The sequence below is a fragment of the Hyla sarda genome, chromosome 2, assembly GCF_029499605.1.
Source record: "Hyla sarda isolate aHylSar1 chromosome 2, aHylSar1.hap1, whole genome shotgun sequence".
NCBI classification, from domain to species: domain Eukaryota; kingdom Metazoa; phylum Chordata; class Amphibia; order Anura; family Hylidae; genus Hyla; species Hyla sarda.
The window spans coordinates 211,667,715-211,682,187 of NC_079190.1; positions in this window are offsets into that span (position 1 = coordinate 211,667,715).

The window sequence follows — 14,473 nt, forward strand, 5'->3', positions numbered from 1 at the left end:
GCTTAATTCTAATTTCAACAATGATCTTTAAATTCTCGGTGCTCTGCTAGGGCCTTCTCCTACCCCAGCCGGGGCCGATCCGAGGACCTCACTAAACCATCCAATCGGTAGTAGAGACATGCGGTGTGCTCAAAGGGCAGGGACTTAATGAACCCGAGCTTATGACCAGCGCTTAGTTGTGATTCTTCTTTCCTGGCAAATAATTGCAATCCCTATCGCGAAGGGGGTTCAGCGGGTTACCAGCACCTGTCGGTGAAAGATAGACACACGCTGGTCCGTTCAGTGTAGCGCGCGTGCAGCCCCGGACATCTGAGGGCATAACACACCTGTTATTGCTCGATCTTGCGAGAGATCGTGCAATGTAAGGGGTTATTAAAGCCTCTTGGGTACTGCTGATGCCTACTCATGACTGCTCCTGTGTCTTTCAGGAAGTACTTGACTTCCTGATGCTTCTGGGCTTGGGCCTTTAATTTTTGGATTTTTGAAATACATACATACATGCTTAATTAAAATTTCAACATTTATGGTGCAATGTATGGGGTTATTAAACACTCTTGGGTAGTGTTTTTTTTTAAATTTTCTGATAATTATCACAGTAATAAACAGTAATTTTCCACAATAATAACCATTACACTATTGAACGATTGTTGCGTGTGATTTTTTAAGTAAATATTTTCCAAAAAATATGCAGAGGGATGAACTCTGCTTCTTTATTTCATAAAAAATTATTTTATAGAAGAATGTCTTTTGGTGGTCCACCATCCTGCATTATAGAGTCTTCTGGACTCTTGGATATGTGCTTGTTCTTAAACAAATATACAAAAACCAAAAATGGCCGGTCAGGGCTATGGAGATGTTGCGCCTACATCTTACGGCCACATGAGCCCTGTGGGTGCTTGTGAGATTAGGTCCTTTGTACCCACACGGCTGGGTCCGGGACACAAATTTTGATTTAAATTTCAAATTAAAAAATCACACATTTTAATGGTCTCCTCATCCTGCAGCCAACTCCAGGCTGCGTCATTCTGGTAATATAGAGAGAGCACTCGCTGTCCTAAATTTTCGTAAAAATTTTTCGTCAAAAATGTTTGTCTTTTTTATTAGGGATTGTGAAGCTTTGGTGAGTACTCATGCATCAGCCTACTCCAGCCTGTGTCATTCAGGCAATATATGGTTTACTGATGGCGCTGCTGGGCCTGGGTCTGGGAATTTCAAATTTTCTCATAGGTAGCACCCACTATCCATAAGTCTTCTTCATAAATTTCTACAATTGTTGTGTTTTTTTTTTTTTTTTTTTTTTTTTTTAAGCCCTAGTGCGTACTCATGCATCAGCCAACTCCAGGGTGTGTCATTCATGCAACATATAGGTAGCACCCGCTGTCCTAAATATTCTTAAAATTATTTTTAAAATGGTTGTTTTTTCTTTGGGATTCTGAAGCCCTGGTGTGAACTCAATGCTGCTTCCTGCTACACTCTGTCAGCCCGTTGTTCCTGCGACAGTGTGCTACTCCGCCTCCACATCCTCCTCTGTGTCTTAAGCCTCCACTGCCCGGACAAGTCTCAGTGGCCCTTCCATGTGTGCAGGTCACGGCGGTGTCACGCTGTTCTTCACATGGTTTGCCTTGGCGAGAAGTCTTGGAAACAATGGCCGGTCAGGGCAATGGAGACGTTTCGCCTAAATCTCACGGCCACATGAGCCCTGTGGGGGCTTGTTGGATTTGGTCCTTCGTACCAACACGCTGGGGTCCGGGACACGCAAAGGTTGTTTTAAATTTCAAATAAAAAAATGATGGCACTGCTGGGCCTGGGTCTGTTAATTTCAAATTTTCTCATAGGTAGCACCCTCTATCCAAAATCTTTTTCAAAAATTTCTAAAATTGTGTTTTTGGAGGGAATGTGAAGCCCTGGTGTGTACTTCTGCATCAGCCAACTACAGGCTGTGTCATTCAAGCAATATATGGGTTACTGATGCCGCTGTGGGGCCTGGGTCTGGTAATTTCAAATTTTCTCATAGGTAGCACCCGCTATCCAAAATCTTCGGTTTAAATTTTTTAATTCATCTTTTAATCTTAGGGATTGTGAAGGCCTTGTGCCTACTCATGCTGCTGGCAACTCCGGGCTGTGCCATTCATCCACTATATGGTCTCCTCATGCTGCCAACACCTCCATGCTGTGTCATTCAGCCACTATATGGTGTCCTTATGCTTCAGCCTCATCCAAGCTGTGTCATTCAGCCACTATATGGTGTCCTCATGCTGAAAACATGTCCATGCTGTGTCATTCAGCCACTATATGGTGTCCTTATGCTGCCAACATGTCCATGCTGTGTTGTTAGGCCACTATATGGTCTCCTCATGCTGACAACACCTCCATGCTGTGTCATTCAGCCACTATATGGTGTCCTCATGCTTCAGCTTCATTTAAGCTGTGTCATTCAGCCACTATATGGTGTCCTCATGCTGACACCTCCATGCTGTGTCATTCAGCCACTAAATGGTTTCCTCATGCTTCAGCCTCATCCAAGCTGTGTCATTCAGCCACTATATGGTGTCCTCATGCTGCCAACACCTCCACACTGTGCCATTCAGCCACTATATGGTGTCCTCATGCTGCCAACACCTCCATTCTGTGTCATTGAGCCACTATATGGTGTCCTCATGCTTCAGCCTCATCCAAGCTGTTTCATTCAGCCACTATGTGGTGTCCTCATGCTGACAACACCTCCATGCTGTGTCATTCAGCCACTATATGGTGTCCTCATGTTTCAGCTTCATCCAAGCTGTGTCATTCAGCCACTATATGGTGTCCTCATGCTGCCAACACCTCCACACTGTGCCATTCAGCCACTATATGGTGTCCTCATGCTGCCAACATCTCCATTCTGTGTCATTCAGCCACTATATGGTGTCCTCATGCTTCAGCCTCATCCAAGCTGTGTCATTCAGCCACTATATGGTGTCCTCATGCTGCCAACACCTCCACACTGTGCCATTCAGCCACTATATGGTGTCCTCATGCTGCCAACACCTCCATTCTGTGTCATTGAGCCACTATATGGTGTCCTCATGCTTCAGCCTCATTCAAGCTGTTTCATTCAGCCACTATGTGGTGTCCTCATGCTGACAACATGTCCATGCTGTGTCATTCAGCCACTATATGGTGTCCTCATGCTGCCAACATGTTCATGCTGTGTCATTAAGCCACTATATGGTTTCCTCATGCTGCCAACACCTCCATGCTGTGTCATTCAGCCACTATATGGTGTCCTCATGCTTCAGCTTCATCCAAGCTGTGTCATTCAGCCACTATATGGTGTCCTCATGCTGCCAACACCTCCACACTGTGCCACTCAGCCACTATATGGTCTCCTCATGCTGACAACACCTCCATTCTGTGTCATTCAGCCACTATATGGTGTCCTCATGCTTCAGCCTCATCCAAGCTGTGTCATACAGCCACTATATGGTGTCCTCATGCTGCCAACATGTCCATGCTGTGTCATTAAGCCACTATATGGTCTCCTCATGCTGACAACACCTCCATGCTGTTACGCCGAGCGCTCCGGGTCCCCGCTCCTCCCCGGAGAGCTCGCAACATCCTCGCTACGGCAGCGCCCCGGTCAGATCCACTGACCGGGTGCGCTGCGATACCGCCTCCAGCCGGGATGCGATTCGCGATGCGGGTGGCGCCCGCTCGCGATGCGCACCCCGGCTTCCGTACCTGACTCGCTCTCCCTCGGTCCTGTCCCGGCGCGCGCGGCCCCGCTCCCTAGGGCGCGCGCGCGCCGGGTCTCTGCGATTTAAAGGGCCACTGCGCCACTGATTGGCGCAGTGGTTCCAATTAGTGTCTTCACCTGTGCACTCCCTATGTATACCTCACTTCCCCTGCACTCCCTCGCCGGATCTTGTTGCCCTTGTGCCTTGTGAAAGCGTTCCCTTGTGTGTTCCTAGCCTGTGTTCCAGACCTCCTGCCGTTGCCCCTGACTATGATCCTTGCTGCCTGCCCCGACCTTCTGCTACGTCCGACCTTGCTTTGTCTACTCCCTTGTACCGCGCCTATCTTCAGCAGTCAGAGAGGTTGAGCCGTTGCTAGTGGATACGACCTGGTTACTACCGCCGCAGCAAGACCATCCCGCTTTGCGGCGGGCTCTGGTGAGCACCAGTAGTAACTTAGAACCGGTCCACTAGCACGGTCCACGCCAATCCCTCTCTGGCACAGAGGATCCACCTCCTGCCAGCCGGCATCGTGACAGTAGATCCGGCCATGGATCCCGCTGAAGTACCTCTGCCAGTTGTCGCCGACCTCACCACGGTGGTCGCCCAGCAGTCACAACAGATAGCGCAACAAGGCCACCAGCTGTCTCAACTGACCGTGATGCTACAGCAGCTACTACCACAGCTTCAGCAATCATCTCCTCCGCCAGCTCCTGCATCTCCTCCGCAGCGAGTGGCCGCTTCAGGCCTACGACTATCCTTGCCGGATAAATTTGATGGGGACTCTAAGTTTTGCCGTGGCTTTCTTTCACAATGTTCCCTGCACTTGGAGATGATGTCGGACCAGTTTCCTACTGAAAGGTCTAAGGTGGCTTTCGTAGTCAGCCTTCTGTCTGGAAAAGCTCTGTCATGGGCCACACCGCTCTGGGACCGCAATGACCCCGTCACTGCCTCTGTACACTCCTTCTCGGAAATTCGTAGTGTCTTTGAGGAACCTGCCCGAGCCTCTTCTGCTGAGACTGCCCTGCTGAACCTGGTCCAGGGTAATTCTTCCGTTGGCGAGTATGCCATACAATTCCATACTCTTGCTTCTGAACTATCCTGGAATAATGAGGCCCTCTGCGCGACCTTTAAAAAAGGCCTATCCAGCAACATTAAAGATGTTCTGGCCGCACGAGAAATTCCTGCTAATCTACATGAACTCATTCATCTTGCCACTCGCATTGACATGCATTTTTCCGAAAGGCGTCAGGAGCTTCGCCAGGATATGGACTTTGTTCGCACGAGGCGTTTTTTCTCCCCGGCTCCTCTCTCCTCTGGTCCTCTGCAATCCGTTCCTGTGCCTCCCGCCGTGGAGGCTATGCAAGTTGACCGGTCTCGCCTGACACCTCAAGAGAGGACACGACGCCGCATGGAGAATCTCTGCCTGTACTGTGCCGGTACCGAACACTTCCTGAAGGATTGTCCTATCCGTCCTCCCCGCCTGGAAAGACGCACGCTGACTCCGCACAAAGGTGAGACAGTCCTTGATGTCAACTCTGCTTCTCCACGTCTTACTGTGCCTGTGCGGATATCTGCATCTACCTTCTCCTTCTCTACTATGGCCTTCTTGGATTCCGGATCTGCAGGAAACTTTATTTTGGCCTCTCTCATCAACAAGTTCAACATCCCGGTAACCAGTCTCGCCAGACCCCTCTACATCAATTGTGTTAACAATGAAAGATTGGACTGTACCATACGTTACCGCACGGAGCCCCTCCTAATGTGCATCGGACCTCATCATGAAAAAATTGAGTTTTTGGTCCTCCCCAATTGCACTTCCGAAATTCTCCTTGGACTACCGTGGCTTCAACGCCATTCCCCAACCCTGGATTGGTCCACAGGGGAGATCAAGAGCTGGGGTACCTCTTGTTTCAAGGACTGCCTTAAACCGGTTCCCAGTACTCCCTGCCGTGACCCTGTGGTTCCCCCTGTAACCGGTCTCCCTAAGGCCTATATGGACTATGCTGACGTATTTTGCAAGAAACAAGCTGAGACTCTACCTCCTCACAGGCCTTATGACTGTCCTATTGACCTCCTCCCGGGCACTACTCCACCCCGGGGCAGAATTTATCCTCTGTCCGCCCCAGAGACTCTTGCTATGTCTGAGTACATCCAGGAAAATTTAAAAAAGGGGTTTATCCGCAAATCCTCCTCTCCTGCCGGAGCTGGATTTTTCTTTGTGTCCAAAAAAGATGGCTCCCTACGTCCTTGCATTGACTACCGCGGACTTAATAAAATCACGGTAAAGAACCGCTACCCTCTACCTCTTATCTCTGAACTCTTTGATCGCCTCCAAGGTGCCCACATCTTTACCAAACTGGACTTAAGAGGTGCTTATAATCTCATCCGCATCAGGGAGGGGGACGAATGGAAAACGGCATTTAACACTAGAGATGGACACTTTGAGTATCTGGTCATGCCCTTTGGCCTGTGCAACGCCCCTGCCGTCTTCCAAGACTTTGTTAATGAAATTTTTCGTGATCTCTTATATTCCTGTGTTGTTGTGTATCTGGACGATATTCTGATTTTTTCTGCCAACCTAGAAGAACACCGCCAGCATGTCCGCATGGTTCTTCAGAGACTTCGAGACAATCAACTTTATGCCAAAATGGAGAAATGTCTGTTTGAATGTCAATCTCTTCCTTTCCTAGGATACTTGGTCTCTGGCCAGGGACTACAAATGGACCCAGACAAACTCTCTGCCGTCTTAGATTGGCCACGCCCCTCCGGACTCCGTGCTATCCAACGTTTTTTGGGGTTCGCCAATTATTACAGACAATTTATTCCACATTTTTCCACCATTGTGGCTCCTATCGTGGCTTTAACCAAGAAGAACGCCAATCCTAAGTCATGGCCTCCTCAAGCGGAAGACGCCTTTAAACAGTTCAAGTCTGCCTTTTCTTCTGCTCCCGTGCTCTCCAGACCTGACCCATCTAAACCCTTCCTATTGGAGGTTGATGCCTCCTCAGTAGGAGCTGGAGCGGTTCTTCTACAAAAAAATTCTTCTGGGCATGCTGTTACTTGTGGTTTTTTTTCTAGGACCTTCTCTCCGGCGGAGAGGAACTACTCCATCGGGGATCGAGAGCTACTGGCCATTAAATTAGCACTTGAGGAATGGAGGCATCTGCTGGAGGGATCAAAATTTCCAGTTATTATTTACACCGATCACAAGAATCTCTCCTATCTTCAGTCTGCCCAACGGCTGAACCCTCGCCAGGCCAGGTGGTCTCTGTTCTTTGCCCGGTTTAATTTTGAAATTCACTTTCGCCCTGCCGATAAGAACATTAGGGCCGATGCTCTCTCTCGTTCCTCGGATGCCTCGGAAGTAGAGCTCTCTCCGCAACACATCATTCCTCCTGACTGCCTGATCTCCACTTCTCCAGCCTCCATCAGGCAAACTCCTCCAGGGAAGACCTTCGTTTCTCCACGCCAACGCCTCGGAATCCTCAAATGGGGTCACTCCTCCCATCTCGCAGGCCATGCGGATATCAAGAAATCCTTGCAACTCATCTCTCGTTTCTATTGGTGGCCGACTCTGGAAACGGATGTTGTTGATTTTGTGCGGGCCTGTACTGTCTGTGCCCGGGATAAGACTCCTCGCCAGAAGCCTGCTGGTCTTCTTCATCCTCTGCCTGTCCCCGAACAGCCTTGGTCTCTGATTGGTATGGACTTTATTACAGACTTACCCCCATCCCGTGGCAACACTGTTGTTTGGGTGGTCGTTGATCGATTTTCCAAGATGGCACATTTTATTCCTCTTCCTGGTCTTCCTTCAGCGCCTCAGTTGGCAAAACAATTTTTTGTACACATTTTTCGTCTTCACGGGTTGCCCACGCAGATCGTCTCGGATAGAGGCGTCCAATTCGTGTCAAAATTCTGGAGGGCTCTCTGTAAACAACTCAAGATTAAATTAAACTTTTCTTCTGCTTATCATCCTCAATCCAATGGGCAAGTAGAAAGAATTAACCAGGTCCTGGGTGATTATTTACGGCATTTTGTTTCCTCCCGCCAGGATGACTGGGCAGATCTTCTTCCATGGGCCGAATTCTCGTACAACTTCAGAATCTCTAAATCTTCTTCCAAATCCCCATTTTTCGTGGTGTACGGCCGTCACCCTCTTCCCCCCCTCCCTACTCCTTTGCCCTCTGGTTTGCCCGCTGTGGATGAAATAACTCGTGATCTTTCCACCATATGGAAAGAGACCCAAAATTCTCTCTTACAGGCTTCATCACGCATGAAGAAGTTACCTTTTTCTCCCGGAGACAAGGTATGGCTCTCCGCTAAATATGTCCGCTTCCGTGTTCCCAGCTACAAATTGGGACCACGCTATCTTGGTCCTTTCAAGATCTTGTGCCAAATTAATCCTGTCTCTTACAAACTTCTTCTTCCTCCTTCTCTTCGTATTCCTAATGCCTTTCATGTCTCTCTTCTTAAACCACTCGTCATCAACCGTTTCTCTCCCAAACTTATTTCTCCTACTCCTGTCTCCGGTTCTTCAGACATCTTCCCCGTAAAGGAGATACTGGCCTCCAAAAAGGTCAGAGGAAAAACTTTTTTTTTAGTGGACTGGGAGGGCTGTGGCCCTGAAGAGAGATCCTGGGAACCTGAGAACAATATCCTAGATAAAAGTCTGGTCCTCAGGTTCTCAGGCTCTAAGAAGAGGGGGAGACCCAAGGGGGGGGGTACTGTTACGCCGAGCGCTCCGGGTCCCCGCTCCTCCCCGGAGCGCTCGCAACATCCTCGCTACGGCAGCGCCCCGGTCAGATCCACTGACCGGGTGCGCTGCGATACCGCCTCCAGCCGGGATGCGATTCGCGATGCGGGTGGCGCCCGCTCGCGATGCGCACCCCGGCTTCCGTACCTGACTCGCTCTCCCTCGGTCCTGTCCCGGCGCGCGCGGCCCCGCTCCCTAGGGCGCGCGCGCGCCGGGTCTCTGCGATTTAAAGGGCCACTGCGCCACTGATTGGCGCAGTGGTTCCAATTAGTGTCTTCACCTGTGCACTCCCTATGTATACCTCACTTCCCCTGCACTCCCTCGCCGGATCTTGTTGCCCTTGTGCCTTGTGAAAGCGTTCCCTTGTGTGTTCCTAGCCTGTGTTCCAGACCTCCTGCCGTTGCCCCTGACTACGATCCTTGCTGCCTGCCCCGACCTTCTGCTACGTCCGACCTTGCTTTGTCTACTCCCTTGTACCGCGCCTATCTTCAGCAGTCAGAGAGGTTGAGCCGTTGCTAGTGGATACGACCTGGTTACTACCGCCGCAGCAAGACCATCCCGCTTTGCGGCGGGCTCTGGTGAACACCAGTAGTAACTTAGAACCGGTCCACTAGCACGGTCCACGCCAATCCCTCTCTGGCACAGAGGATCCACCTCCTGCCAGCCGGCATCGTGACACATGCTGTGTCATTCAGCCACTATATGGTGTCCTCATGCTTCAGCTTCATCCAAGTTGTGTCATTAAGCCACTAAATGGTCTCCTCATGCTGCCAACACCTCCACACTGTCATTCAGTCACTATATGGTCTCCTGACACTGATGCCACCACCAGGCTCTGTCATTGTGCTGCTGTGCGGCAGTGATTCTAAAAGTGATGCTGGTAATCTGCATGTTATTCTGAATAACAGTATTATTTCACTAACCCAGCACACTCCATATGCATTTTAGAACACAGCAAAGTGTTCTATACCCCTATAGAGGCTATATGTAGGCTAGAAATAGCCTTTTTTAATATAGATTTGCCGCAAAAAAATTCGGATCGAAACTAACTTTTCCGGAAAATTCGGCGAATCTGCCGAATCGAATTTTTGAAAAGTTCGCTTATCTCTAGTTGCTGTACATGCATTAAATTTGTACGGCTACCTTGAAATGCTACATCCCCTGGCAATTACAGTTGGGGGCCCAGGGTGGGCAAAAACACAGTCATGATCACCATTGAGCATGCAAAAACACAGTCATGATCACCATTGAGCATGCATGCAAACATTCTATTCTTTTGGAGTTTAGAGGTACCTGATTACAAGTTTAAAGTGTATCCTCTATGTGTGAACATACCCCAAAGTTTATGGTCATGTTAGAAGCTGGGGATTTTGAGCTCTGTATCAGAAAAAGTGAGCTTTGACCGCTATAAAAATAAACTACTTAAAATATTTGAACCCAAATGTGAATCCTAAACCACATGGAGAAAATATTTATGAGTAACCATTCCTTTTGGGCAATTTCTGCCCCAGCTTTTTAATGTTTAAAAGTTAGGCAAAAGTAGAAATTGACATCTGGAGTTTCATTTTTACCTTTGATAATGTTAAATGATTACACACATACCTGACAAGACATGTACAGAAACATACATAAAAAGAAAATAACAATATCAAAATCATACAGTACATCCTCTAGATATACAAAATATTTTAGACATTTTTTATGTAAAATATGTTTTAAAACTAACATTTAAAATGGAATTAGTAATACGGTAACCAATACCTGTGTGTACGCCTGCAGGGCTGAAAACAGAAGAATCACTGTAAGGACTGTTGTGCATACTAGAAATTGGATAACAACAAATCACAGAAAGGCTGGCTTCACTCATAGTGTTTTGGTCAGTATATTTAGGCAGGATAAGGAGTGGGTCCAACACAAAAAAGGTGCAAATCAATTTGTTTTCCTCTGGTTTCAGTACTGGTTTCACTACTGGTTTTGGTAACAAAAAACAAAAAACAAAAAAAAGATAGCTGTTTGGGCAAGAAGTCACATCGCTTGTTTTCAAGACAGGTGTGCGCCCCAAAGGTGTAATCCACATCTATCAAAGGATCCAAAGGATAGGGGATAAGATGCCTAACTGCTAGAACTTTGCAATCTCCAATCTGGCACCTTGGCATTCTCAATATTTATGTTCTAAACGGCGTCAGTGCTAAGCTTCAGACCTGGCCGTGGTTGTCACGCCCCCTCCATTCATGTCTATGGGAGAGATAGAGATACAGCGTTCGCGTATCTCCGTATGTCCCATAGAGATATATGGAGGGGGCGTGTTGGCCACAGCTTTGGGCTGTGGTTGCCAGTAATCCGGCACAGAGCGGAGATTGCTCTGTGCATGTGGATTACTGGGGTGCATATTTCTTGCACAATCTCCATCTTACACAAGTTTTTCTGGTACCAACAAAACTACAGATCATGGTGCAAAAAATGAGCCCTTGTAAAGCCCTCAGGAAAATAAGAAAGTTATAGGGGTCAAAACAGGACAATTTTTAACCCCTTGGGGACGGAGCCCATTATAACCCTAAGGACGGGAGCATTTTTTTGCAATTCTGACCACTGTCACTTTAAGCATTAATAACTCTGGAATGCTTTTACTTTTCATTCTGATTCCAAGATTGTTTTTCATGACATATTCTACTTTATGATAGTGGTAAATTTGTGTCATAATTTCTTGGTGAAAAATTCCAAAATGTTATGAAAAAATAAAAAGTTTCCATTTTTCTAACTTTAAAGCTCTCTGCTGGTAAGGAAAACAGACAATCCAAATGAATTATATATTGATTCACATATACAATATGTCAACTTTATATTTTCATCATAAAGTTGACATGTTTTTACTTTTGGAAGACATCAGAGGGCTTCAAAGTTCAGCAGCAATTTTCCAATTTTTCACAAAATTTTCTAAATCGGAATTTTTCAGGGACCAGTTCAGATTTGAAGTGGATTTGAAGGGCCTTGATATTACAAATACCCCATAAATTACCCCATTATAAAAACTGCACCCCTCAAAGTATTCAAAATGACATTCAGAAAGTTTGTTAACCTTTTAGGTGTTTCACAGGAATAGCGGCAAAGTGAAGGAGAAAATTCAAAATCTTCATTTTTTACACTTGCATGTTCTTGTAGACCCAGTTTTTTTTTTTTTTTTTTTTACAGGGGGTAATAGGAGAAAAAGCCCCCAAAAACTTGTAATCCAATTTCTCTCGAGTAAGGAAATACCTCATATGTGTATGTCAAGTGTTTGGAGGGCGCAGTAGAGGGTTCAGAATGGAAGGAGCAACAATGGGATTTTGGAGAGTGAATTTTTCTGAAATGGTTTTTTAGGGGCATGTCACATTTAGGAAGCCCCTATGGTGCCAGAACAGCAAAAAAAAAAAAAAAACATGGCATACTATTTTGAAAACTACACCCCTCAAGGCAATTAACAAGGGGTCCAGTGAGCCTTGACACCCCACAGGTGTTTGATGACTTTTTGTTAAAGTCGGATGTGTAAATGAAAAAAAAAATGTTTTCACTAAAGTGCAGTTTCTTTTCCCAAATTTGCCATTTTTGCAAAGGGTAATGGGAGAAAATGCCCCCCAAAATTTGTAACAACATCACTTCTGAGTATGGAAATACCCCAATGTTAGGGCGTAAAATGCTCTGCGGTCGAATTACAATGCTCAGAAGAGAAGTCACATTTGGCTTTTTGAAAGAAAATTTAGCTGAAATTGTTTTTGGGGGGCATGTTGCATTTAGGAAGCCCCTATGGTGCCCGAACAGCAAAAAAAAACACATGGCATACTAATTTAGAAACTACACCCCTCAAGGCATGTAACAAGGGGTACAGTGAGCCTTAACACCCCACAGGTGATTGACGAACTTTCGTTAAAGTGGGACGTGAAAATGAAAAATTTGATTTTTAACACTAAAATGCTGGTGTTACCCCAAACTTTTCATTTTCACAAGGAGTAATAGGAGAAAATGCCCCACAAAATTTGTAACCCCATTTCTCTCGAGTAAGGAAATACCTCATATGTGGATGTAAAGTGCTCTTTGGGTGCACTAGAGGGCTCAGAAGGGAAGGAGCGACATTGGGCTTTTGGAGAGCGAATTTTGCTGAAATGGTTTTTGGGGGCATGTTGCATTTAGGAAGTCCCCATGATGCCAGAACTGTAAAAAAAAACAAAAAACACATGGCATAATATTTTGGAAACTACACCCCTCACAGAATTTAATAAGGGGTGCAATGAGCATTCACACCCCACTGGCATTTGACAGATCTTTGGAACACTGGGCTGTGCAAATGAAAAATAAAATTTTTCATTTTTACGCACGACTGTTCAAAAAATCTGTCAGACACCTGTGGGGCGTAAATGCTCACTGCACTCTTTGTTACATTCTGTGAGGGGTGTAGTTTACAAAATGGGGTAACATGTGGAGGGGGTCCACTGTTCTGGTACCATGGGGACTTTGTAAACACACAGCCTTCAATTCCAGCCTAATTCTCTCTCAAAAAGCCCAATGGCGCCTCTTCTCTTCTGAGCATTGTAGTTCGCCCGCAGAGCACTTTACATCCACATAGGGGGTATGTTCTTACTCAGAAGAAATGGGGTTACACATTTTGGGGGGGCTTTTTTCCTATTACCCCTTGTGAAAATGAAAAATTTGGGGTAACACCAGCATTTCAGGGAAATTTTTAAATTTTATTTTCATGTCCAACTTTTATGAAAATTTGTCAAAGACCTATGGGTTGTTAAGGCTCACTATACCCCTTGTTACATTCCACAAGGGGTGTAGTTTCCAAAATGGGGGTGTTCTTTTTTTGCGTTCATGTCAGAACCGCTGTAACGATCAGCCACCCCTGTGCAAATCACCAATTTAAGCCTCAAATGTACATGGCGCTCTTTCACTCCTGATCCATATAGTTCGTCCGCAGAGCATTTTACGCACACATATGGGTATTTCCGAACTCAGAAGACATTGCGTTAGAAATTTTGGGGGTCTTTTTCTCCTTTTACCTCTTGTGAAAATGAAAAGTATGGAGCAACACCAGCATGTTAGCTCAAAAAATTATTCTTTTTTACACTAACAGGCTGGTGTAGCCCCCAACTTTAGCTTTTCATAAGGGGTAAAGGGAAAAAAATCCCCCCAAAATTTGTAATGCAATTTCTCCCGAGTACGGAGATACCCCAGATGTGGCCCTAAACTGTTTCCTTGAAATACGACAGGGCTCTGAAGTGAGAGAGCGCCATGCGAATTTGAGGCCTAAATAAGAAATGTGCAATAAAGGAGGACCCAGTTACAAGGCTGGGGCTTGTCTCCACCAAAACCCTACAGCAGTGTTTCCCAAACAGGGTGCCTCCAGCTGTTGCAAGACTCCCAGCCTGCCAGGACAGTCTATGGCTGTCCGGCAATACCGGGAGTTGTGGTTTTGCAACAGCTGGAGGCTCCGTTTAGGAAACACTGCCGTATGAGAGGTTTTTCATTTTTATTTTGGGGGGACTTGTTAGGGGGTGTATATGTAGTGTGTTACTTTTTATTATTTGTTAGTGTAGTGTCTTTAGGGTACATTCACACAGGCGGGGTTCACAGTAAGTTTTCCGCTGGGAGTTTGAGCTGCGGCGGAAAATTTGCCGCAGCTCAAACTTGTACAAGGAAACCCACTGTAAACCCCCGCCTGTGTGAATGTACCCTGTACATTCACATGGGGGGGGGGGGGGGGCACCCCAAACCTTCAACTGTGGCAAAATGACAACTCCCGGAATGCACTGACAGACCGTACATGCTGGGTTACAACAGCTGTAGGCACACTGGTGGGGAACCACTGAGTTAGGAAACAGACTCTAGCTCAGTGTTTCCCAACCAGTGTGCCTACAGCTGTTGCAAAACTACAATTCCCAGCATGGCCAGACAGTCAGGGATGCTGGGCGTGTAGTTCTGCAATATCTGGCCCTTCAGATGTTGCAGAACTACAACTCCCAGCATGCCT